The 26959-nt window shown below is 31.7% G+C and overlaps 3 long non-coding RNA genes across 3 annotated transcripts; 2 read left to right on the top strand and 1 right to left on the bottom strand.

Moving 5' to 3' along the window:
* The first annotated feature begins 3649 nt into the window (after positions 1-3649).
* Positions 3650-4787, top strand: LOC139490397 (uncharacterized). Its single transcript, XR_011656313.1, has 2 exons — positions 3650-3701; positions 4443-4787. It is a non-coding gene; the product is annotated as an uncharacterized lncRNA (long non-coding RNA).
* Positions 4788-8987: 4200 nt separating this feature from the next.
* Positions 8988-13314, bottom strand: LOC139490396 (uncharacterized). Its single transcript, XR_011656312.1, has 3 exons — positions 13218-13314; positions 11021-11219; positions 8988-9535 (listed from the first exon to the last, which is right to left on the bottom strand). It is a non-coding gene; the product is annotated as an uncharacterized lncRNA (long non-coding RNA).
* A 5964-nt stretch (positions 13315-19278) lies between these two features.
* LOC139490395 (uncharacterized) lies at positions 19279-23380 on the top strand. The gene is made up of 3 exons (XR_011656311.1): positions 19279-19419; positions 21427-21515; positions 22862-23380. It is a non-coding gene; the product is annotated as an uncharacterized lncRNA (long non-coding RNA).
* Positions 23381-26959: the final 3579 nt, after the last annotated feature.

Here is a 26959-nt window from a genome sequence, read left to right as displayed (position 1 = left end):
TAAATTTCGACAAAGATGTGTGTATAAATAATAATAAAATAATAAAAATTGTTTATTATAGTGTCACATATTGATTGAAACAAGTCATTCACACAATAATCATATACATACAATCAATATCCAGCCAAAAAATGACTTATGAGACACCAGAGACATATAATACAAGAGATTGGCAACTCTAGTAGAGTCTATATAACGGCCAATGAAATCACTTGGCCACCGGAAGTGCTTGGGATTATGATGTGACCTGGGATGAAGGAGGATCGAGATGAGAAAATTCCGCCATTGTTGTTAAAAGAGACGATACGCTTACAGATTTGTTTTCTCGTTTATGTCGATTGCTTTCACAGCTTAAGCATGTAAGTATATTCAAACGATACATTTTACTAGTTGTATTATATGTCTCTGGAGACACTAAATCCTTAAAACCAAAATATATACAAAAATATACTATTTAAACTTGTAAATAATCTCATAAAAGTTATATCAAAATGGAACAAGTAGCTTAAAATATAAATAATTCTTAGTTTAAAAAAGATATGTATTAACTATGAAACATGAAATATGAAATACTATAAAATTGGGTAAAAATTTTATAAATAAATGCATTAAAAATTGATTAATCGAAGATATTACTGTAAAAATAATTTTCTACGCAAATAAAATGTATGTAAACATTTGCAAAAATAATACTGGATATTGGTACAATTTATAATTTCAATGAATTTTTTGTTTGTATTAAAATCTTGAAAGTCTTCAATAAGTTTTGAGCATTCATTAAAAAGATTGTATCGAATATCGTCATATAATGAGCATTCCATTAGAAAGTGTTTTTCTTTTTCTATGCTGTTAGTTTCGCATAGCACACATATTCTGTCTTCAATGGGTGTAGGCGGCCTGAAGTATCTTCCCGTCTCACACGCAAGTGGAAGTGAACCGGAGCGAAACAGAGCCATTGTACGTCGCTCAGTTTTGAAAATGTTCAGACGGACATATTGTTCGGTTTTCACACTTTGTTTGTATTGCCTATAAGTTCGTAATTTGTTGCCGTTCTGTGAGTTATGTCTATCATTAAAAACTTCCTCGTGCCATTCCGTGTTATCTGATACAGTTAATTTTTCGCTTATTGTACGCACTACAGTTTTTGTAGTTACAGATAAATTATACACAAGATCCAGAGGCGGATCCAGGGGGTGGTCACCCGGTGCCGGTGACCACCCCCTGGGTTTGCAAAAATGGTGCACCATGTACCAAAAAATGGTGCACCTTGAATATTTTGAAAAATAAACTCGTCGATCAAATCAATTTGTCTATCGTAATCACCAGTCATAAAGTTGTCATTACTTACCTTAAGGCTAAATACATGTACCTTGACAGGTATGTTTATATAATGAACATGTAATCAACAATCGCTAATTACTTGGTCGATTTCTTTGATGTTAAGGTGTAAAAATGAAGAGACAGTCCTCAATCTTAGATGTTTTTAGCAGGTAATTTATACTTTTTTCACATTACGTTTATCTAAATTTTTAAAGTTTGTATAATAACTTTTCTCGACCAATAATATTTTTTTACTGTGATGCCAAAATTCAAAAATAAATTTAAAATTTTAAAGTCACATAAATATTCTATATTGAATGAATACCCCCGTTCCATCATCTGTTTGTCTTAAAGTTTCGTGCATTCCAATTTATTAGTAACTTATACGCTCTTTCCTTCAGGAAACGCCACAAATCAGCCCCCTCTGAAGTACCAACGACTTGTAATGGACCTAGCATTGATACGAATAAAAGTGATCAGATTAAAGAAACAACCCCGACTTGCATATAAGTACAAACGACATTGGTTTTGTAAAACAATCAACACGTAAATTAACAAACGAAGAGAAATTTAATTTGATAAGAAATCATTTCCAACCTGGAATAAACTATAACTTTCCTATAAAAAAAAATATGCAGGAAAGAACAGACTGTTTCAGCTGAATTGGCTAAATCGCTATGATGGGCTAGTGTACTCACCTTCACAAGAAGGAGCTTACTGCATATACTGTGCTCTGTTTGAGGTTGACAGTTTGGGAACATTATCATGCAAACCACTAACTGATATGGCACATGCAAGTACAAGACTTAACGATCATTTCGGCCGTGATGAGAAATCATGTAAAAAAAGTCATACTGAAGCTAGAGCAAAAGCTCAACTTTTTCTTGGCAACATTGAGCAAAGGACTACTGATATTCAAACATTTATTGATAAAGCAATGAATGAACGTATAAAAGCAAACAGAACTGTTTTGAAATCTATATGCAAGTGTGTTTTGCTTTGTGGCAAACAGAATCTTCCTATGAGGGGCCATAGGGATGATTCAAAACATATTTCGGACAGAAGTTTCAATTCCGGGAATTTTCAAGCACTGATTGATTGATCGGAAGTAGATAAGTGGTTGCATTTCTGGAAGCATACCACAGATACATTGCCAAAGTCAGCTGCTGAAACCATTAAAAAATGCAACAAACTTGATTATCCCAATATATATGCAATTCTCAAAATTGTTTGCACAATGAGTGTAACAAGTTGTGAATGTGTGAGCGTTCGAATAGTGAGCTCGGGTTACTGAAAACATTTTTACGTGCAACAATGGGCCAGGACCGACTAAATGGACTTGCACTGATGCACGTGCATTACAATTTAGAGTTAGAACTTGATGTTATAGTTGACATGTTTGCACGCAGGCATCCAAGAAAAATGAAATTGGAATCAATTTTATAAGCAATGTGTAACTTTTGTCTTCTATAGTTGTAACTATTTTCATGATACCAATAAAAAAAATTGAATTTTGATTTAAGATTTCAAAAGGTGACCACCCCCTAATAAATTTCTGGATCCGCCCCTGAGATCTCTCACATTTAGCAAATCAACAGTTTTGTGCACTTGGAAAGCCCAGCCCTTTCTATACCTTGAAGTCCATTTTAGCATTTTATAACAGTTTCTATGTTGATCAGAGCGTAAAAGTCTACACAAAAGCCTAGAGTAGTTAATTCGCTGTTTTGTAAAGCACTACGTCCAGCCCATATCGCCGCGTGACGCTAAATTAGACGTTCGTTTTCCGACGGACATAAAGAATTTACAGGCCCGGTTTTGAATTGTCGATATGACACTAAACGCTTTGTGCCCCAAATACCACTACCATAGAGAAGAACTGGCTCTACCATTGATGTATACAGTTTAGTATAAACCTTATATGTCATTCCACCTAACATAGACGCCTTTGTCATTAACGCTCCGAGGGCACGACTAGCCGCTTTTGATAACTCCGTTACATGTTTTTTAAATGTCAAGTACGCGTCCATCCAGACACCTAAGTATTTGTAGGATTCACAGCAATCAAGGTTATTGCCTGAACAATTGAAAATCCGATCTGACCTTGCAATTGATTGATTTCGGAAATGTGCGATTTTAGTTTTGTTAATGTTAATTGAAAGTTTCCATGTAGCGCACCAGTCCGATACGACATCTAGCATTCGTTGTAAACTATTTTCGTCGGGTGCGATTAAGGCAATATCGTCCGCATATAATAAAATAATCAAATGAAAATCATGTATATACAGTGGGCAAACTGGTGACAAAATATTACCTCCCCTGTAAACGGTGCGCTTAAACGAACTAAGACGTGTCAACATAATGTGAATATGATAACGAATCAGGTAAATTATTTCTTGTTAAGTTTATCACCTCATCGTATCATCATATGATAGGTAAATGCGTGAATTTTCGATTTTCAGTGTCGTCAGGGATCAAACTTGTAATCATGCCATCTAATCCTTTCATTTTTTTTTTAAATACTATCCATAGTCGGAACACCTTGATTTTCTCCCAATTTGTAAAGTTGATTATGTTGCATGATATATATTTTTATCGGGGGAAAAATTTGATATGCAGCAAAGATTGGCAGTTTTTAATTTGTGTTGCTATGTGAAATAATGGGAGGTAAATTAAAGTATAAGAAGGCGCGCTTTTTCAAAAAGTAAACAATTTAATTCAGATGTATAGTATTTTGTCAAATGATAAAGAATATCGTAGAAACTTACAAGAAATTCATCTAATTTATAAAATATATACAACATGACATACTGAAATCTGAAAAGGGGTAAAACCACTATACCTTGAACAAATTCAGTTTAAAAAAAGGGGGGGTGGTAAAAATGCTACGAAATTTAGATTATATTTATCTGGGGTCTACAACCAAAGGATGATGGGACATGCAACTAACTACTTTTTTAATTTGATTGTTAAGTAAAATGGCTGGGGGTTTTTTTTTTTTTTGGGGGGGGGATTTCTTTTTAGCATCTCTGTTCAAACGTACGTTGGTCTAATATTTTCAGGTTCTGTTTGGATTGCCAAATAATATTATAATCACCTAATTGAATGTTCAAATTATTTTGCAGTGCTGTTCTGTATGGAAGGAAGACTGTCATAAAATCTAACAGTTCCGGATGGCCCGTTAAACTAATTGCTTAACATCAATAACGATGTAAGATTCAAGTGTCTGATCCAGCACAAGTTTAGCCAGATTTTCCACACTAGACAGTGTCTGGCATTGAAAGGATATCAAACGGATGTTTTATGGAATGATTCTCACGTACATATGACAATCATATGCATAGGAATGTGGAGCTAGACTCTTTCATGCAACAATTTAGTTTCCAATATAAACTCCGAAAAGACAAGAGCATATAAATGTACATCAATGAGAAACATTCTTTGTGAATAAAATCCTTCCAAAACTTAAATGTGTCATTAGTGTTGCATTATTTATCAGTAGAGATAATTAGATTCCATTCAGATTGCCCAACTGAAGGTTTTTATTTGAAATGTTTTGTAAATCTTGGCTGTTTTGCAAGACAAGCTTGGCTGTGCAGGTTGCTCGGCCGCCCCTTTCAGTATGAGACAATATTTTGTTTATTACTAGTATATACTAAATCACTGACGCAAGACTGAAGCGGGTCCCCTTTTATGCAGTTAGAGCGAATCGAATCACCTTAGGTTTCAACCATTACATGCCAAATCGGGGGGAGGGGGAATGTTTTTTCATAATAATAATACATTGAGATTTAACATATACTTTCCTATATGTAGTGTTTCTTTAAAAGTATTGCTAACAAAATTTGGGATCATAATATTGTTTACGAAAACACCTTACCCCCTGTACTTCATAAAAGTGCAAATTCTTCTTCAATACACGTGCATGGTTAATTCGGATCACATATTTTCTATTCCGATATTATAAGAATTCGAAGGTTTATATCATTTACAATATCAATCAACATTTTTCTGGGATTTATTTTTATTACCAACGTTTAACCTCGAGGTTACATTGTAGTAAAAAAAAATCCAATAAAAACGTTGAATGTAAATGATATGAACCTTTAAAGTCTTATATTATAGGACTCATGTTTTTCAAATATAATGTGTTAATCAATTATGTTATGATGATTTAATAAACTTCACATTAGGTTATTTGTCACGTATATTGATTACATTATATCGAGTTGTCCCAACGATACACTTGTCGGTGTGCTCGATCATGCGAATTTACCGACATTCATATAGACAAAAGGACCCAACTTTGAAAAATTCTTGTGACGAAACTACATTTCGGAACACGTTAAAAATTGGATACTCAGAAAGCTGCATTATTAAGGTTTGATATATAATTTTTTTCAAAAAAAATGAAAAATATGCAGTCAAATCTGGCAGTTTTTTACACACCCCTATGTTGAACAATAGATTGTTCAATTAACAGCATGTTTGGCAATTAAAAATTCATATATTAACAAATTTAGCTTGAGCATATACTTTATTTATAGTGGTTGTATAAATGTTATATAATGGTTTTGTGTTTTAAGAGATATTCATCCCTATGCATATCGGTTTTTATGCGTAAATTGTCTCTCCTTTTTCTCTACCTTTTCTATCTCTTTCATAAGAAGAGTGATTTTTCTATTGTTCTAGTGTCACTGGAAATCCCACTGACTTGCAATACATACAATACAATCATCATGATATATACATTGAATAAAACAGTAATTTTATAAATTAAAATACAAGTGCCATTCTATAAAGAATTATGAGATACTATAGAAATCAATATAAATTATAACTAGATATAGGAAGATGTGGTGTGAGTGACAATGAGACAACTCTTCATCTATATTTATCATGTATATAAAACATTTCCGTTTATCGGTAAACGGACACAAAGTCATAGGACAAACAGTATCAGGACATAACGTCACAAATTTGATGGGACAAAAATTCACAAATAATTTGTTGACAATTGTTTGAATAAATAAGAAAAAGATCTTGAAATATTTTCTTTTTATTGCATATATTCATTTTTAACTTTAGGAAATTTTTCATAAGCCTAGATAAATGAACATTTATCAAATTTTAATCATGCAAAGGATGTATTTCTTGGCACCATGAAGCCATTTAAGTACCAAGCCATTTTGACACTTTGTTTTCATAACAATTGTTCGATAACTATTGATATTTATTGAATTAGTTTTAAAATTACAAAGTTGCTTTATATAAACAGTTCAAGAAATAACTAAAATTTTATTTTATATACCTGTCTATTTGCAAACGTATGTCCGTCGCCTGTCTTCACATTAAAGCACGCTTGCAAGAAATAAAAAAACAGTATAGAGATACGTGTATAAAAAACATTATAGATAATGTGTCCGACCACTTGAAAACGACAAAGAACGCTACGAAATATTATTAGATTCAATTTTCGGTTCTACCAGACTTAGCTTAATATCACAGCCAAAGACCAAGATGAGTTTAATGTAAAAGCAACAAACATCTCTGTAGTTTATCCAAACTTCAACACGTACTTTCAAAAATATATAAATGTGAATTAAAATATTTAATATATATATATATTTCAGTCATTTATTAAAATGAACATCAAATAAAAAACCAACATTAGATATATTGCTATGGTGACATTTATTAAATTACAAGCAATCATTACAAAATACACTTGAGAAAATACTTCTTCGTTCTGAAAAAAAATAATATTAATAAAATTTCAACAACAATTCATTTATTAGTATTCAACTTTACCAAACGTGTCGATTAAACGCAACAGATAGAGGATTCCCGTGTAATCAGTTATGTAATTTGACACCTGTCAAACGGTTCATTGATTTTCTGCATATCAAAGAAAAACAGGCACGTGTCAAAATAATGTTGAATATCTCGTTTATTTATGATTATTTTCCTATAAAATTGGAAATTTATGCATTTAATATCAATTTCTACCATAATATGAAAGGAATTCTCAGAGAAGAAATTACATGTAACAGCACCCCATCTAGTTCTTAGTGGCATGTTATAAGTCATTAGTGCACTAAGGACTCCTTAGCAGTGTTTAGACGTACCCTTTGCATCAGAAATAACGTGAATTTTTATCTTTACTTTTTATTTTATTTTTGCTGTTAAGACAAATTTGTAGCTATCAGTTTTCACATAAAAACTTTATCTTCCAACTCAAATAATACCAGGAAGATTATTAACCCAATATGCACTTATTTTAACTTGGGGAAAAGTTACTATTGTAGATCTAGAGAATATATTGAATAATGCTAAGTCTGAGAATACTTGAATAGCAGTCTGACACAGAACTAAAACTGCATGCAGAATTTATATACCCATTTAATCTTTAATAACCTAAACTGTACAACTTTTGATCTTTAAATTCTCATAAAAAATATTTTTGATCGATGAATTCAAAGTCTGATTTCCGGTATTGATATTCTAGTATGTTAAAGTGTTTATCTTATATCCTCATAGTTCTCGTACATATGATCACATATGGGAAATAATAATTTCATGGTGGGCTTCATTTTGATCAGAATTATTTGACAATTCAAGATTCGTTTAAATTTATTGCATTTGTTTATGTTACTTTTTTCTTTAGATGACATGTTTCTGGCCTAATTAACACCTTTGATGGTCTTTAATCTGTTGATCACTTTATCTTGGGTTAATTAGTGTTGTCACTACGATTAACTCGGGTCAATGTTTACTTTGCAATTTCCTACAATCCAGACTATTTGAAACCTTCGTTTCAAAAGGCTTTAATTTTTCAATTTTTTTTAGAAACTAAAATCCTCTAATTTAAAAACCAACGAATATGTAAATATTGCGCCAACCACAAAAATTGATACCCACGAATTAAAGTCCTTTCACAGTATTGTAGAACTGAAAGATATATTAATAATTTTGGTCTAAATCTAACGTACAGAACATACCCTGATTACACTTATTTTCAAGTACAACGGAATTAATGAATAATGACGAAAAAACATTTGTTAAAAAAGTCAAATTGTATCCCATAATTCAGAGATCTTTGACTTTAATGTCATATGCTCATGAGGTCAAACGAAACAAAAATAACAAACCTTCTCTACACTGTCGAAATGAACAAATATGAAAAAAAAATCATGTTATATACAGCAAAAAGAAGAATAAACGATTAAAACTAGAAACACTGGACACTTTTAATTTGCAAAACACTCATTTGCAAATCCGCCGCCGCCTCAAACAAAAGCTACAATATCATGTATATGACCAAAATGTGCGGAATTACATGGGATTCAATAATTTCATTGGTTTTCTACTGTTTCTTTCATATTTATTTTGCAATTTGAATTATAAAAACATGGGATTTTCAATATCCCATGGGACAGGGCAAAATCCCATGGGATTGACCATTATCCCATGGGATTTTGGTTAAATCCCATGGGATTTTTTTTGGTCCCATGGGATAATTGTAGTCCCATGGGATATTTGTTGTCCCATGGGACAAAAAAAATCCCATGGGATTTTTATTATCCCATGGGATTTTTAATATCCCATGGGACAAATTAAAATCCTATGGGATTCTAATTGTAAATATATAGATATAAACATACAGTAATGTGTATGTTACAATGTATTCTATTTGGTAGTAAATTATTATAATATGAATCTTTTTAATTGAATATCTTTTTTTCTTGGGAAATGTTAATTTAGCATATTGTTCTATAACTGTTCAAAACTAAACTTTTAAACAACAAAGCAGATAATGTAAGTATTAATATATGTTTATTCATGAATTATAGAATACTTTCTTGAAACACAATTATTTCCCATTTGAAATAAAAAAAAACTCTATTGTTAGGCTTAAAATACTACATGTACTAGTAGCTATTTAAGTAAATCTAATTTTTTTTCACAATATCCCTCAACACAAAACATTAATAGTTTCTTATCATCCAGCATTGTTTGATGGTATAGTCCACTTTTTGGTCATTCAGCGCAGAACTTTGACATTATTGTGGTTTCAATATTTTTTTGTATTTAATAGAACTTCAAATCATTGACTGAGTGATGAAAATAATAACTGATCCAACTTTTGTCTTTATATTTATTCTGGTCTTGTTTTTATGTTTTCTCCATTTATTCTAGGTGGTGAATTTCAATCCTTCTGAAAAAGAACCAATAAAATCTAAAGTAATGTATTATACTGTTAAAATCATATTATTGCTACATGTATGCAAACAATTTTGTATTATTATAATACAAAATTGTTTGCATACATGTAGCAATAATATGATTTTCAATAAAAATAGCTATGCGGTATGGATTTTACTGATTGTTAAAGGTTGTCCAGCGTCATCAGTTGCTAACAGCCTACATCCTTTGGTCTCTGATGGAGGGTTGTCAAATTAGCAATATACCACATCTTCCTATTCTAATACCATGTAACAATCAATTAATTTGTTCTTCTTTATAACATTTGGGTATTTTCCCAAGTTATATACATAATATATATACTGTAAATTCAGAATTAATGCGAGTTTTTTTTTATTGCGAAAAATGCAACGGAGTTGTAAACGCAATAATTTAAACTCGCATTATGAAATATTTTATATGGATTAAACAAGATTTTTCTCAAAATCGTAAAATTTAAAATCGCATTTAAGTCTAAAATGACAGAATCGCAATAATAAATGCATGCAATAATTTATGAATATACAGTATAAAGATCAATGTTAAAACTGACAACTATAATAACATTCCATTATTCATAATATTCACAAGAATTTGCTATATATTATACAAAATGTAGACAACAGAAACAATATTTCTTTAAGCTTTTGAAGTTCTGACAGATTACAATTTGTGTTTTATTTCAATGAAAAAATACCTTGAACTCTTTGAACATATTGGAAATTATAACATTGATACAAAAAATTTTGTATGTTTCATCCTTATTTTTTGTGTTGTTGGCTTGCTGTTTCATTTTAATATACATTTATACATACATCAATAATCTTCTTCTTTATTAAAAGTTAAAATGGGATATTTTTGATTTTGATATCCCAAAACATTATAGTTCTATCAAATAACGTATTACCAAGTTCAAAAACACCAATGTGTTTGATATTTATTTTAAGACATGTATCAATGTTCCAGACAATATCAGTATTTGGATCTTACGTTTACAGTCCAGAACTTACAGTCCCACCATATGTGTACAGTCAGACCATTTAAGTATACTTGTACTGTCTGGTACCAGCTGGACCAAACATGTGTTTTTATTTTAATTGCAATTAAACTTTTTGTATTAATCTATTAAAGTCAAAGATTTCAGTTATGTTGATCTGTACTGTACATTTGTTTCTAATAAACTTGACCAACTTCTTAAAATTGGGCAGACTGTATGCGTACAGTCCAAATACTTGTATGTTCTGGAACATAAACATGATTAACAAGCATTTGGCAGGATGTCATGCTAAAATCCCATTAATATTAGTACTAAATTTTGAGTATATATACATGTAAATCCACAAGTTACTTACTGAAATTCATGGCGAACACTCACCAAAAACTTAAAGAGGATACAATTTAGAGGAAAGACTGGACAGATGAATGCGCTAACACTATCAAAACAGAGCATAAAACTTACCGAAAAACAAGATGTTTTACATTTATCCAGGAGCAGGATAATTGAAAAGTTGGTTTTTTCTTTCTCTGCCATCCATCATATAACCTTTGAATTCATTCATGCAAAATATGAAAATCTGCAAAGGTAAGACCTTGAACCTCAGCTTATCCACATTTTGAATTTTGAACTGCATACTTGTCCTTTTCATCTTGCTGACAACCTAAACATAAAAAAATGATAAAAACATAATTCTAGATTGACTTTGTGTTTTTATTTTTGTTGGTACAAACAATTTTCTCAACTTTAAAACGAAAATATCATCACTAAAAAGTAGGTCATTCTAACCTCCAAAATATTTAAACAAACCGAAATTATTAGTTGATTGAAAATCTTGTCGTAAATTAATGGCATAGATACTCTTATTTTTGAAAACTTGATGTCTATTGCATACTTATATTCCTTTGTACGAGAGTATGCATATTTAGATGGACTCCATGGACTTTTAATGTTAAATAAGCATGATTAATTTTACAGTTTTTCAGCTCTATGTGTACATTTTGAGAGAATCTTGCAATACTGTATATTCTGATATTCAGAACTTATTGTGAGGTTTTTATTAATACAACTGAAAGCTGTATCTCATTTTCATTTCTGATACATATTTATGAGCTGAAGACCAGTGCCGAAATCTTCTCACTGCATTGAAGACCCATAGCTGACCTTCGGCCGTTGTCTGCTCTTTGATTGGGTTGTTGTCTCTTTGTCAAATTCCCAGTTTCCACTTCCCATTTTATAACATGTATGCTGATTTTTCTTAAATTACAATATTCAATCATGCAATTTTGTCCATTATTGAAAATACGGTAAGCAAAAATAAATGCACAAAAAATTTAACATTGTTATATATGTAAAAGGCTTTTTTTTAAATTCAAAACAGTTACCTACACTGTTAATTTCCTTGTTTGATTTCATATTTTTAAAGCCTTTATAGCTAGCTAGATGGTATGCCGGGGCGGATCCATCCATTTTAAAAAGGGGGGGTTCCCAACCCAAGACAAAGGGGATGGTCCTATATTCATTTGATTTGTTTTATTGTCTCATACAAGAATATATATGGTTTGAGGGTGGGGAACAGGGATCCGGAAATTTTTTCACCTAACCACTGGGGATCTCAACCATTTAAAAGTTTCTCAAACATGTAGGGGTGGGGGTGACCCCAATGGAGTCACTCTCCCTATATTTCATTTGATTTGTTTTATTGTTCTATACAAGAATATATATATATGGTTTAGGGGTGGGGATCTTGACCGTTTACAATTTTTCAAACTAGAGGGGGTGGGACTTCCCTTTTATTTTATTTCATTAATTTTATTGTCCCCGACAAGAATATATATGGTTTAGGGGTGGGGATCTGGATCGTTCACAAGATAAGAGCACATTCTCAAATTGAACAGGGTGGGGTAACCATTTTGACCCCCAAAGACCTCCTTTTAATTTCATTTCATTTGTTTTATCGACCCATTCAAGAATTTATATGATTATGGGGTGGGGATCTGTACCGTTTACAAGATAATAGCATATTCTCAAATTGAAGGGGTGGGGATTACCTCCCATGGACTCACCCTCCCTGCTTTCTCCCCCCCCCCCCCCAAAAAAAAACCTTTTAATAGGTCCCAATGCACAGATAGTTTACATTATTTTCCCTTGATTTACACTTTAGATATATACACTACACAGGTGTAATTTTTTTTTTAAAAAGATAATACAACTATAAAAGACCACAGTAGTGGATCCAGAATATTCATAAGTGGGGGCCCACCGACTGCCTACGAGGGGCCTGCTCCTACCATGCCACAGTGATTCCATATTTAATCAACCAATTTTTTTTCCAAACAGGGGGCCCTGAACTCCTGATCCCCCCTTTTTTCCCCTCATTTAAATCACCCTGATATAAATTTAGTTTTTATAATCACTTACAATAGGAATGGTTTGAATTCCCCAATAATTCTTATACATGTATACCATTAATATCAACATATTTCATTTTTGATAAATGAAAGGCAAAAGTTTTGGTAGAAATGGATAGTGGGAAGCTTTCAGATTCACACCATGCCGGTGGCTGTGTTCAAAGTGCTGGGTTTTTATGACCCTCGTTGTTTGCGGACTAGCTATTTAGGCCAGTGGTGGATAATAGTGTGCGTGCATTAATCTTCTATACCTTCTTAATCAATATATTCAAATACTGACGGCAAGTGTTGTAATGTATCAATGTCTTATTTGAAATCACCGTGCTATTTACATGTGGGATCGAAAGTGCAGGGGAAGGAAACTTGTCAATTATGATTATTTCTAAGCCAAAATAAAATGAGCCGCCGTAAAACTTCACGTGGTAAAATTAACCTTGGATAATCCTCAAATTGGTGCAAGAGGCTTTACGGGCTGACTACTTATACATGTCTTAATCTTAAAATAACTCGGCGGCGTCAAATAACAGTTGCATGTAAGGCTCGTCTCGGCGGGGGTGTCTTTTTTTCTGTCTTTTTTTTTAGTTATATTTTTAATAACTTACACTTTTTTCCATTATTCTCTTTCTTTTACTATTCTTTATTCCTTTTTTCTTTTGTCCTTTGTTCTCTATTCTGTTAATTCACATCCATACCCTCTTATGTGGACTTACGGTAGTTAATTTTTTATATACAATATATGTCTCTGGTTCTGGTATTATGCGATAAGTCAATTTCTTTTTCATGCAGTCAGTGTCATGAAATATAATGGTTTTATGCATATCAGCCAAGATTGTGCGTCACATTTTAATAAACAATTCAACACTATATACACGTTATGTGAATTTTATTAAAATCGATGAAGAACATGAATTTGGCAGCTAGTGCCCCTTTTAAATAAATTCTGATCTACTGGCATTCAACACCAAATTACTTACTTGCTGTATATTGATAAATTTGATTGTATATTGTCAATACCTCAACATCGAGAATACGTCATGTGAGGTGTTGGTCGCTATGTTTGATACGGGGTCACCGGTTGCGGCTTCGAGACAGAGAAAAAAATCTAGGTAAAAAGTGTAGAATTTTGTTTTTGAAAATTTGAGTTATAAATTTTCCTAAAAAAGTACTTAATTCCGTTCATCTAGTTGTAAATTTTCCTAAAAAAAAATACTTCATCTATTAGGGGTATAAACAAAAACTGAACAAGAAAAGTATAAGTAAACAGACAGAAAGTCGTTGAATTAATTATTTTACAATTGTTTAAATATATGAGAGAATGTTTTAGGCGAAATTTCTTTAATTACAGTAAATGTATTTTAGGTTCAGGAAATTTTTTATTCTTCGGGTACGTCTTAACAACCGCTCAGGACCTACTGAGTGCACTCAGGACCTACTGAGTGCACTCAGGACATACAAAGTGCACTCAGGACATACAAAGTGCACTCATGACCCATTACCGTCATCGTATCTGCACAAATGATGGATGTTTATATTCGTTATACGCTTCTTATTTTAGAGTTAAATTTTGGTAGAATTTGAAATCGCAGGGGCGGATCCAGCCATTTTAAAAAGGAGGGTCCTAACCCAGGACAAAATGGGGGGGGGGGGGGGGGGGGGGGGGGTGGTCAACTACATGTCCCCATTCAAATGCATTGATCGGCCAAAAAAAATGGGGGTTCCAACCCCCGGACCCCCCCCCCCCCCCCCTTCTGGATCCCCGCCTGAATCGAACTTAGATAGATATGTTAATTCTTATAAAATAATGAGGGCACGTGTCACTGATTACACAACTACTGTCTGAGCCATGATTTTTTTTAGGAATTGTATTGTTAGTTCAGTTTTACCTTTAACATGAATTTGCATATATAGAAAAAATAAAATATCTCATTCGATGTACTTTTTCAGTTTATTTTTCATAATGACGGGTAAATTAATTTGTTGTGTTTTGCAGTTCACGAATAAAGAAAATTATTTTATAGTTTTTTTCTGTAACAAGTTCGATTTTTGTTTTTCAGTGTGATTCTTTTCTCTCTCTCTCTCTAAATCAAGTTTTTAAACAAACACAATGTTGACTGAATATCAAATTTTATTGAATTTGTATATCTTTATTCTCAACAAACCATTATACAAGAGAAGACAATTATGTACAATATTCAGTTTAACCTTAACGGAAATCTGTGCACGAAGACTTAGTAGTGGTTTGAACGGATTTCGTGTCAATAGACTGTCTTTGAAAAAGTCTTTCTCGCTGTAACAAAAATCATGTTTTTAAATTAAGTTTAGAATCTTACTACAATCTAACTTACATATTGTTTAGAAATAATTATACCCAAAATATCATAATTTTCAAAAAAGGAGACGAAAACGGAGACAAGTTCATTTTCAGAATTTATGTTCACATTGAAATTCGTTTCAGGCTTGTGAAACTGGACAAAACGACTTTAATTAGAGAAAAAAACCTTAATAAATGCGGATTTCTTAAAACATTCGTATAACTCAAAAATAAAATTCCTGGACAAATTCGATAAAAATGAGAAATAACATCTAACTACATGTATATTAGTTTGATTGTTTGAAAAGTACGGCTTTTACTGTTAAGAACGGATTCCATATACAAACTTTAATTAATACAAATTCTTTAAAACTATGAACATTTATTTCCCTTTTCAAAATCGTACAAAGAATTAATTACTGGTCCAGGACAGGATAATTAAATTAAGAATAAAACTTAAAAATTTATGGAACGAAATTTTAATAAAATACGAAAATCTTAAAACATCGTGATATTCATTTTAAACGTCACAATATTACTTCCCGCATGGTCACACTGTACTAACAACACAATCTATAAACAACAATAAAGATAATCAAATCAATTTTGTTGATTTGATAGTTCATGGCTCAGTAGTTGTGTAATCAGTGACACGTGCCCTCATTATTTTATAAGAATTAACATATCTATCTAAGTTCGATTTCAAATTCTACCAAATTTAACTCTAAAATAAGAAGCGTATAACCAGAGACATATCTATATATATATATATGCATCCATCCTGTGTGCGATGACTATAAAGGGTCCTGAGTGCACTTCGTATATATGTCATTAGTGCAATCAGGAGGTCCTTCAAGCGGTGTTTAGGCGTACCGTTATTCTTCTGGCGGCTTCAAAACAAATTTTCTTATCAATAACTTATACACAAGGAGACATTTTTGTTTTTTGACAGCACGAACCCCAGTTAATGAGCAAACACAAATTAAGAAAGAAAATCGTTTACAATTAAATTTTATAAAAGAAAAAAGGGGGGGGGGGATAATAAACAAATTATATTTACGCTCACATACTTCTAAAAAGATTTGCATATGTAAGCTCTCTATAGATAATGTTAAATTATTTCAGGAGTTTTGAAAAAAAGAATATATATACAATTTAATTTCGACTAAAATAGTGATTCTTTTTATAGATTTGGTACCTTAGTTTCGACTCAACATTTCTTTTTGAATTGTTAGATGGCAAACTCTTTAGGACAATATTGTATCGGTTCTTTATGTAATTATGGTGATATTGGCGATGAGATTCATTATATTATAATAAGGCCTTGTACAAATCCTTGATAATAGAATGTTTGGCAATATAAAAAGACGAAAGTAGACAAACCCTAATTAAGCAGGGTTTCACAAGTTGATATCCAAGCGGCCCACATTTTTGTACATCGAATAAGATCTATATTTTCAACGTTTTCAAAATGAAATAACTTGAATTGAAAATTTCCCAACTGTGAAATTTTTTAATTTCTAAACGTCTTTAATTATTACTTCGGAAAGTTAAAAATATTTAGCATATTCATATATTTTCATATTTTTTTCCAAGGAAACCTTTTTTTGGCAAAGTTTACTTCTACATGATTTTAACCATCACCAGCGACATATTCTCTGCCATCACCAATTAGTCCTAATTATTAAAGATCAATTGACCAAATTCAAATGATGATTGGTATATCGTATTGAATATGACCATAGGTCATCCGTGACGTATCCCAAATAACGGCGCATGCCGATAGATAGATAGTTTATTAATTATATAGCGTCTCGCAATTTAAATTTCATCAAAAATTAATTAAACCAGTTACTATACAAATCTGGGAAAAACGATGTACATGTACTTTTTAATATTTTTAAAACAAATTACGAAAACGTTTAGTGTAAAAATCACCGAATATAAATGTTTCTTTCTGCCTAAAATATATTTGCAGGTTTTGGCATTTGTAAATAACATTAACGTTTTGGAATCCTAATGCAGAAGACAGTCGATTCAAACTGAAATAACTTCTTTAAAGATGGTTTGATTTTTTCAGAGACACATGTTTTATATGTACGTGTATTATATATGTCTCAATACATGTATTATATGTCTCTGATTTTACCAAAACAAAAATTACAAAATTATAAAATAAGTTTATATCAATCGAATGTATACCCTGAACTCTCACTATTATATATACATGTCCTAAGTTACTTAATGTCCTGTGTGCAACCAAGAGATCCTGAACGGTTTTTAGACGTACCATTATTTTATATGCATATATTTAAAGCTGTTCTTAATCATATGCATACTAGGTATCAGTGGCGGATCCAGGGGGAGGGTTTCGGGGGTTGGAACCACTCCTTTTTTTGAACGATCAATGCATTTGAATTGGAACCACCCCTCCCCCTTTTGTCCTGGGTTGGGACCCCCCTTTTTCACATGGCTGGATCCGCCACAGAGGTATATTTATATATATGTGTGTATCAGACCAAATGACTTCCCAATTAGCAGAGGCGGATTTCGTTTTTTTCCAGCCCCCCCCCCCCCTAAATCTTGGGAAACAAATGGTAGATTATATAGGGAATCACGGAAGCATGACTGGACGTGACCCCTCTAAGGCAGTCAATGAGTCCCCACTCAATCATCAAACATTGCTTAGTTCTAGTTATCTTAGGTCCTAGTGTGAAATAAAGCCAATGGGTCTTTTTAAACACATCTTAATTCATACATGTATACGTTTGCTCACGGATTTGTTCATGCAATAGTGAAATTATGTTTACTCAATGCGTAATTACTGAAGTTTATATATATTTGCTACTTTTCTTCTTAATTTCATATAAATTATTTTTTTATTTTTTCTCGTCGAAAAATTAGTGGTGTTGAAATAGGGAATGGACACAGATACCTTATCACATTTAACAAAAGAAATGTTGTATAATGTCATCAATCTGTATTACACGTAGACAGGATGTTCTCTTGAAAACTATACGTTATACACACCCGAGAATACACGCACTGTCGTAATGGAAAGTTACTGTATGTTAGTTACCTGTAATCAGCTTTGCAACACCATGTTATAACAGTTCAAAAAGATTTTCTTCAAATCAAAATGGAATATTCATTTTTTCTTTAAAATTTAAAACTTTCAAAAGTAGACTTTGACAAAATTATGAAATAGAAAGAATTGAACAATTTAAAATCGTATTTTAACAAAGATTTAGATAAAACTGCGTAGGTTCATATCGTTTGATTCAACGTTTGTTTGGTTATTTTTTAAGGATCGTTGTAAAATTATATATCAAAATACTGACACACACCACTTTGTCATCTCAGTATGCAAGGCAAGGGTGCTTGGTGAGGTGCTGGAACTTGATGTACATGTATCATTAAGTTACAGTTCTGTTAGGATTTGACTGCCTTTTTACAGAGACTTTCTATTCTTACTGTTATCAGTTAGTATAGACTGTTCCTGGCTTAGAATGATTCTCTGCTCAGCAAATGGTGCGTAATTAGCATTTGAATCAAATTTCTTGTAGAAGTAAAAAAACACAAATTAATGTATTTGACAACTTTATTCAGGAGCACAGTCTATATTATCCGGCATAAATAACTTCGAGATTTATGTGGAAGTTTACTCTTCTGCTCGATCTATGCTAATCGATGTTCCAGTATATTTCATATTTATATTTATTCGTGAGGCCCTCGTCATCATTTATATTCACTAAAAGCACAGTCGCATAAAGATTTAATATTTATAGCGAAAAAATTGCGAAAATTGGGGGAAATAATAAATTTTTAGTAGCATTATTATTTTAAAATCTGAAGAGGTTCTCCGGCCGTTACTTGCAAATTTAACTCTAAAATGAGAAGTGTATAACGATCTATAACGAATATGTCCATCCATCATGTGTGCAGATACGGCGACTATATAGGGTCTGTCATGAGTGCACTTTGTATGCCCTGCATGTGTGCACTCAGGAGGTCCTCCTGAGCGGTGTTTAGACGTACCGGGAAAATCTTATCTGATTCTAAATCAATTCATCGGTTACACTCCCCTGTCACCAGTGATTCTTTTTTGCTGACATTCTGAAAAAGTATTGTGTAGTCCCTGTGTAAGTGTTGACTCTTAATTCATTGTAGGTTTTTGCACATGTGATTTTTTAAGATCTTTTAACATTCCCCGGACTTCTGCAAAAAACAAATATTCAGTTCACTGATTAAGATGGAAGGTAAACGAACAGAAAGTCACAGGACATTCCGACAAAAAGTCACAGGACAAAAAGTCAGACACATGTCAGACTCAGACATAAAGTAACAAAGTTGATAGGACAAAAAGTCACAAACAGTTTGTTGACAATTGTTTGAATGTAAATGAAAACAGATTTTGAAATATCTTCTTTTTATCATGTTTATTACATATATTCATTTTTAATTTAAGGAAATTGTTCATATTATAAAAAAGAAGATGTGGTATGATTGCCAATGAGAAAACTGTCCACAAGAGACCAAAATACACAGACATTAACAACTATAGGTCTTTACGGCCTTCAACAATGAGCCAGTATAAAAAAGATGTGGTATGATTGCCAATGAGACAACTGTCCACAAGAGACCAAAATGACACAGACATTAACAACCATAGGTCACCATACAGCCTTCAATAATGAGCAAAGCCGAGGTAAAGCCCATACCGCATAGTCAGCTGTAAAAGGCAATCATACCATATCTTTTTTTTATATTTACATGTCAAAAAATGCGTGCAAATGTAATCAAAAGCTGCACACATTGTACATAATGATTTTTGTGTGCAAATGTAATGGTAATGTGCGCAAACCTAAAGCACTGATTTATTTGTTTTTAATAAATTTTAATTACAAAGTTGCTACATCATGTTCATGTATAAAACTTCAAGAAAAATACAAAAAGAGTGTTTTCTTGTTCAAAGAAAAATAATCTCAAAACTAAATTGTGACTTTTGTCCTGTGACAGTGTGTGACTTTTTAAATGCGACTTTCTGTCCTACATTCAGATTGAATAGGGGAGTTTGGTTGACCCCGTCTCCCTCTATCTGAGACTACTATCTCATTGAAGAGCTTATGTTTCATGTACAAATGTATTGTGCTTGTCATGTACATGATGTATGTATGTCGGATTAAAGCTCTACAGAGCTTATGTTGTATTGTTATATGTATAACCGACAATAAATAAATAGCCCCTAACAAGTAAGAATTAGGTTACTTCTTTTTGTTTTGACATCTTACAAGGGTTTTTATACCCCCGTATTAAAATTATACCCTCACTTTAAAAAAGGGGGGTATACTGTTTTACCCCTGTCTGTCCATCCATCCTTGTGTCAGTAAATGAATATTTTTCGTCCCATTTTCCGCAGGAACTACAATAGAAGGATTTCTGAAATTTGGTTTCAGGGTTTAATAAATAAGTCAGCTATACCGTGTGATGCATTTTCAGATTCATCACTCCACAACTTCCTGTTTTCCGAACACTTGTATGAATTTACACATGATAGCCAAGTTGAAAGTTGAAAACTAACAACCTAATTTATGTACAAAAAAAATAAAAAACATGAAAAACAGATATGTTTCACATAAACAAACGACAATCAAGTGCTGAATTATAGGATCCTGACTTGGAACAGGCACATCCATAACAAAATGGCAGGGTATAAGGAACTTTGAAAATGTTTAGTTTTTGTGCTTTGGTCTTTTTTCCGGATACCATGGATACTGTAAGCAATAAGGCCCCTTGTGCATGTCTGAATGGCAGATTCATATATAAACCATGACCGCATTTTATTGTTCTTTGGTCAATGATAAGTTTTCTTGGTTTTGTCATTTTATCAGTTTTTCTAAGCATAGGTCTTCTTGTTGTTGTATGGAATGAATACAAGGTATCATATAAAAAAAAGATGTCTGCCTGCCAAGGTTAATTTTACTGTGACCCCTGATTCATAGAATAATGATAATATTCATGATATTGAACAGCAAGAATGATGAGTAAGTTGATGTTATATACAAATAAGGCAAAATTTTCAGTTGCCTACTAATTATGATATAGTAGTTATTTTTGTCATTAAATGATGTTTACCCTTTTATGTGTAGGGCAAGAACATTAAAGATAAAGGGGAAACTATAAACAGAAGAAATTATCAACAAAATAAGATTTACAGATGGTCAACAAAGCCTAAATGGTAAGTCCACTGTTATAAAAGTTTTTGTCCGTGAATAATGATTAAATATTTATTAAAATAAGATGTGGTATGATGAATGAGAAAACTATCCATCAGAGTCCAATTTAGTGGATGTAACCATTGTAATTACTTATTAGAGGCCATTGATGACCTGTAACATGTGTAAATAATGAGAAAACCCATACCCTATACATGTTATAGTAATCTATAAAAGACAACACTAACCAAATTTGAAACAGAGCATCAATTCAAACGTCAAATATACATGATATACCAGACTAATTTATAAAAACAAAAAATTATGAAAAATAAAAATGACGGATATGAACCAACATCAACCACTGAACTATGTACAAGCTCCTGATATTGGACAGGTATAATATGGCTGGGTTGATATAAAAATAAGAAACACTTAGCAGTCTGATTTCCAATGAGACATTTCTCCAATAGAGATCAAATGACATTTAAGGAGGCTCTAGGGTATAACAATTTCAGAAAAATATTAAATAATTTTTTTTCATGACTCATTTTATTTATAACTTTATCATATGGTACACCAAATCATTCAAAACAATCAATTCGGTTTGGCCCCAGATGACTTTTAAAATGTATATATCATTGAAAAAGCTCTAAATTATCTCCCTTTGGTGCAAAAACACCATTTTTTGGCATTTGAAATGAACTCATCAGTGGCCTTTATTTTTATGCCGCACCTACAGTAGTAGAGGGGCATTATGTTTTCTGGTCTGTGCGTTCGTTCGTCCGTCTGTTCGTTCGTCTGTCTGTTCGTCCATCTGTCCCACTTCAGGTTAAAGTTTTTGGTCAAGGTAGTTTTTGATGAAGTTGAAGTCCAATAAACTTGAAACTTAGTACACATGTTCCTTATGATATGATCTTTCTAATTTTTAAACCAAATTAAACTTGACCCCAATTTCACGGTCCACTGAATATAGAAAATGAAAGTGCATGTTTCAGGTTAAAGTTTTTGGTCAAGGTAGTTTTTGATGAAATTGAAGTCCAATCAACTTGAAACTTAGTACACATGTTCCTTATGATATTATCTTTCTAATTTTAATGCCTTATTATATTTTTTATCCAATTTCATGGTCCATTGAACATGGAAAATGATAGTGCGAGTGGGGCATTTGTGTACTTTGGAAGAATTCTTGTTTATTATAATTTTTAATTAAGCTGTACTTTAACTAAACTTTTATAAAAGTTAAGCGATTTCTGTAATTTAGTTCTTGAATATTCAAATGAAAGTTTATCATAATAATCATAAACATGATAAAATAGCCATTTTATTGATCTCTTCACTGATAATTTTTGAGTTTGTGTATTTGTAGATCAGACATCTTGATTTTCATGGTCATCATTCACAGATCAATACTGAACAGAAAACTTAAAGCTGATATTTTTCTCCATAGTGCGACTTTTTTATTAATTTGAAATGGAACGTGTTTTTTCCTACATTTATTTGAAAGAGGAAATTTCAACATGATGACTATAAACAAAAAGGAGTCATATCATCACGATCATTGGTGCACAAGAACTTGATCATATATATACAACAATGTAATTATCAATTGAAAGATGGAACGAATGAACAAAATATTAGAATGTTGTTGTCCAAATAAACTTGCTTTGTTTTCTCATTTGAATCTCTCCATTCAATAAAGATGTACAGAGGAAGATCTTTGAAGAACAGATTGAAAAAATGTTTTGTCTAAGAATTGCATGAATATTCTAGTGAATGAAATTATTTATTGACTTCACTCTTATATAGTGGACTGAATAATTGTACATAGCAAGTTGTGAATAAAGAAAACAAAAACTTTAACAAAAAGTGTTTATATTATTTTGCAAATATAAGCATACTATTATGTACACCACAAAAGTATATTAATTCAAATTGTTTGCATATACAAGTATTGCAATGATACTATAACAAAGAAAATCTTACCTCATGAAAAGAGTAAACTATTCAGTCAGAATATAAAATATTTTTTCAGTTCTATTTTTCATAATAGAATAAACAAGACAAAGATTTCAAAACAATATTTTTTCATTTATTTAGACATTTCATCATTTTGTTTCAGTGAAAGGACTTTATTCTTTGACTGTAAATATTATTATACATTCCAAAATAAGAATAATCTTTATTGTCATATAAACAAATAAAAAACATGTATGTGACAAAATTAAAAAAAGATATATATATATGTATATATAAAAAATATATTAAAAAAAACTTGTATACATTTAAAACATTTTACTACCAAACAGCATTCATTGTAACATACACATAACTTTATATTTATATATATATATTTATAATTTTAATCCCATAGGATTTTATTTTGTCCCATGGGATATTGAAAATCCCATGGGATAATAAAAATCCCATGGGATTTTTTTTGTCCCATGGGACAACAAATATCCCATGGGACTACAATTATCCCATGGGACCAAAAAAAATCCCATGGGATTTAACCAAAATCCCATGGGATAATGGTCAATCCCATGGGATTTTGCCCCGTCCCATGGGATATTGAAAATCCCATGTTTTTATAATTCAAATTGCAAAATAAATATGAAAGAAACAGTAGAAAACCAATGAAATTATTGAATCCCATGTAATTCCGCACATTTTGGTTATATACATGATATTGTAGCTTTTGTTTGAGGCGGCGGCGGATTTGCAAATGAGTGTTTTGCAAATTAAAAGTGTCCAGTGTTTAGATACAAAATCTAGATTGTTAATGAAGTTTACGAGTTATAAAGATCACTTTACGTGATTTTACTGCCACGTATTTTTACGTTTTGTTTACGATTTTGGAAACTGAAAGATATATTAATAACTTTGGTCTAAGTCTAACGTACAGAACATACCCTGATTACACTTATTTTCAAGTACAACGGAATTAATGAATAATGACGAAAAAACATTTGTTAAAAAAGTCAAATTGTATCCCATAATTCAGAGATCTTTGACTTTAATGTCATATGCTCATGAGGTCAAACGAAACAAAAATAACAAACCTTCTCTACACTGTCGAAATGAACAAATATGAAAAAAAAAATCATGTTATATATAGCAAAAAGAAGAATAAACGATTAAAACTAGATACAAAATCTAGATTGTTAATGAAGTTTACGAGTTATAAAGATCACTTTACGTGATTTTACTGCCACGTATTTTTACGTTTTGTTTACGATTTTGGAAAGTTATAAAAGCTACAAAAAAGCGTTTTCGTATCAACACGTAAAAATGTCTACACTAACACGTTAAAGGCTCAATGAAAAGAAACGTTTCATTTCCTAATTACTCACAACTCATAAATCGCTCGTAAAAATACCCAAATCGTAAGGTATTCGTGAATTTGTGCAAATCGTTTAGACCCGTAAGAATAATTCGGGTAAATGTCCAAAATATAAGCCATAATAGAATTGCGAAAAACCAAAATATTTTATTCTGTAAATAAGCTATCTATTGCAACACTTCGGAACCTAGTTTTAGTAGCATAAACGAATGTTTCTTCTCGTCACATTTATTTTGTTTGATTCAATTGTATCAAGTCTTGAAACTTCTTTTCAATTTAAAATGAAATTATCATACAAGACACATACTATATTGATACGTACCAAAACACCGCAACCCAATTAAGAACAAAGACGCTGAAATATATAAGTATTGACTAACCTTTATATACTGTCACATTAAAATTAAATATCGAATTTTATTATCTGTTGATAGGTACGATTAATACATTTTTTTCGTCCTATTCAGTAAAGGCGTAAATTGAATTTAGAAACAACATTCTCCTACATTTCATATCAAGTGTGACGGATAATGACATTTATTTCCTCTTTGAAAGTGTAACGTTTTAAATAGGTTGTTGGTTTTCTAAAAAAAAAAAAAAAGAAGTAAAATCACAAAAATACTGAACTCCGAGGAAAATTCAAAACGATTATCCAAATGAACTCCGAGGAAAATTCAAAACGATTATCCAAATGAACTCCGAGGAAAATTCAAAACGATTATCCAAATTAAAAACACATCACGAATCTACCATCACTGATCATGATTCCTACCTCTTTTGTAAGACATATCTATACTACTCAAATAACGAAGTTTAATTTGTTAGCAAATTTGACGTAAAAACGACGAACCGAATAATTAAACTTTATATATATAACATTTATTTTATTTATTTCTTATTAATTTATACGTTTATTGAAAACTGTCAATGTACTGATTTCCTGTCAATTAAATAATATCTCTGAGTTAAACAGTAAAATAGTTACAGGGGTAAATTTTTTTAGGAAGGATATGTAGATGGTATAAAACACATATGAACTTCGCCATTATAAAGGAAATGATGCTCATACATTCAATTATTGACCCAAAAAAACCTTCTTCAAGTAGTTCCCAGTTGCAGTAAGATATTAAAAACCAAGCCGGATTAATAGACAGAAAGATTTTGAAAGCTTAGAAAACTTATTATCTGCACGACTTTATCAAATGACATTACTATAAATCCAGGCTGACAGAAAGTAATTTAATTCAGACTCGGTTGTGTTCTAAATCTTTAGCAAATTCCCAGCTAGCATAGTGTTATTATTTACGTTCTTTCATTTATTTATTCGTCCAGTCGTCAGCACCAGATATCAGGAGCTCCGCCTAACACACTGGCTGGAATTTTCTTATAATAAAAAATCGTTCAGTACCAAGTTTCTTATCCGGGGTTAGGGGTTCCAACGGAAAAATAAGGATTATTACGATCAACATGACATTGATGTGATTTGTTTTTCAATACTGTAGCTCCTTTTTATGCTGGTTAAGCAAAATTTAATGTAATATGGAAAGTAGCTTTTATCACAAAACGCCATTGTGTACCTTTTTTTCGATTTAATAAGATTTAAAATCTAAATTTTAAATCAGTTATCGATAGTGCTCATACCACTGTCCGTCGTTATACTACTTCGTCAAGTAATAGTATTTGGTTTCTAGTTGGATTATCGATCTTTACAAGGGATTGATTTACCCATAATCCTCCTTTTGACGTCGACATTTAGGAAAAGCAGACGCATTTTTAGCCATAGATTTATCTTCTAAAAAATCGACACCAATCTAACACATAAGTTGTTAAAAACCTCAATTTTTTTAAAACTGTTTCAAATAATATTTATCAAGGATTTAATTGTCGTTTATTTGACTCGATGGATACAATTGTCGAAGGGTCATGGCAAAATAATGATTCTTAGCAGACGGCATGGTCAGGTTTTGTCGTCATTCCGAGAAGAAAATAGATTACTTCTACATCGAATTATTTCTAAATTCTATTTCCGATATGCAATTTTGACAATTTGAATTTAGTTTAAATTTAGAGCAAACTTTTAAATCTTAATTTAGCATTATTTTGGTTGATTAGAGACGCACG

The sequence above is a fragment of the Mytilus edulis genome, chromosome 9 (genome assembly GCF_963676685.1).
Source record: "Mytilus edulis chromosome 9, xbMytEdul2.2, whole genome shotgun sequence".
Classification (NCBI taxonomy): domain Eukaryota; kingdom Metazoa; phylum Mollusca; class Bivalvia; order Mytilida; family Mytilidae; genus Mytilus; species Mytilus edulis.
This window is presented reverse-complemented; position numbering and strand designations above follow the sequence as displayed.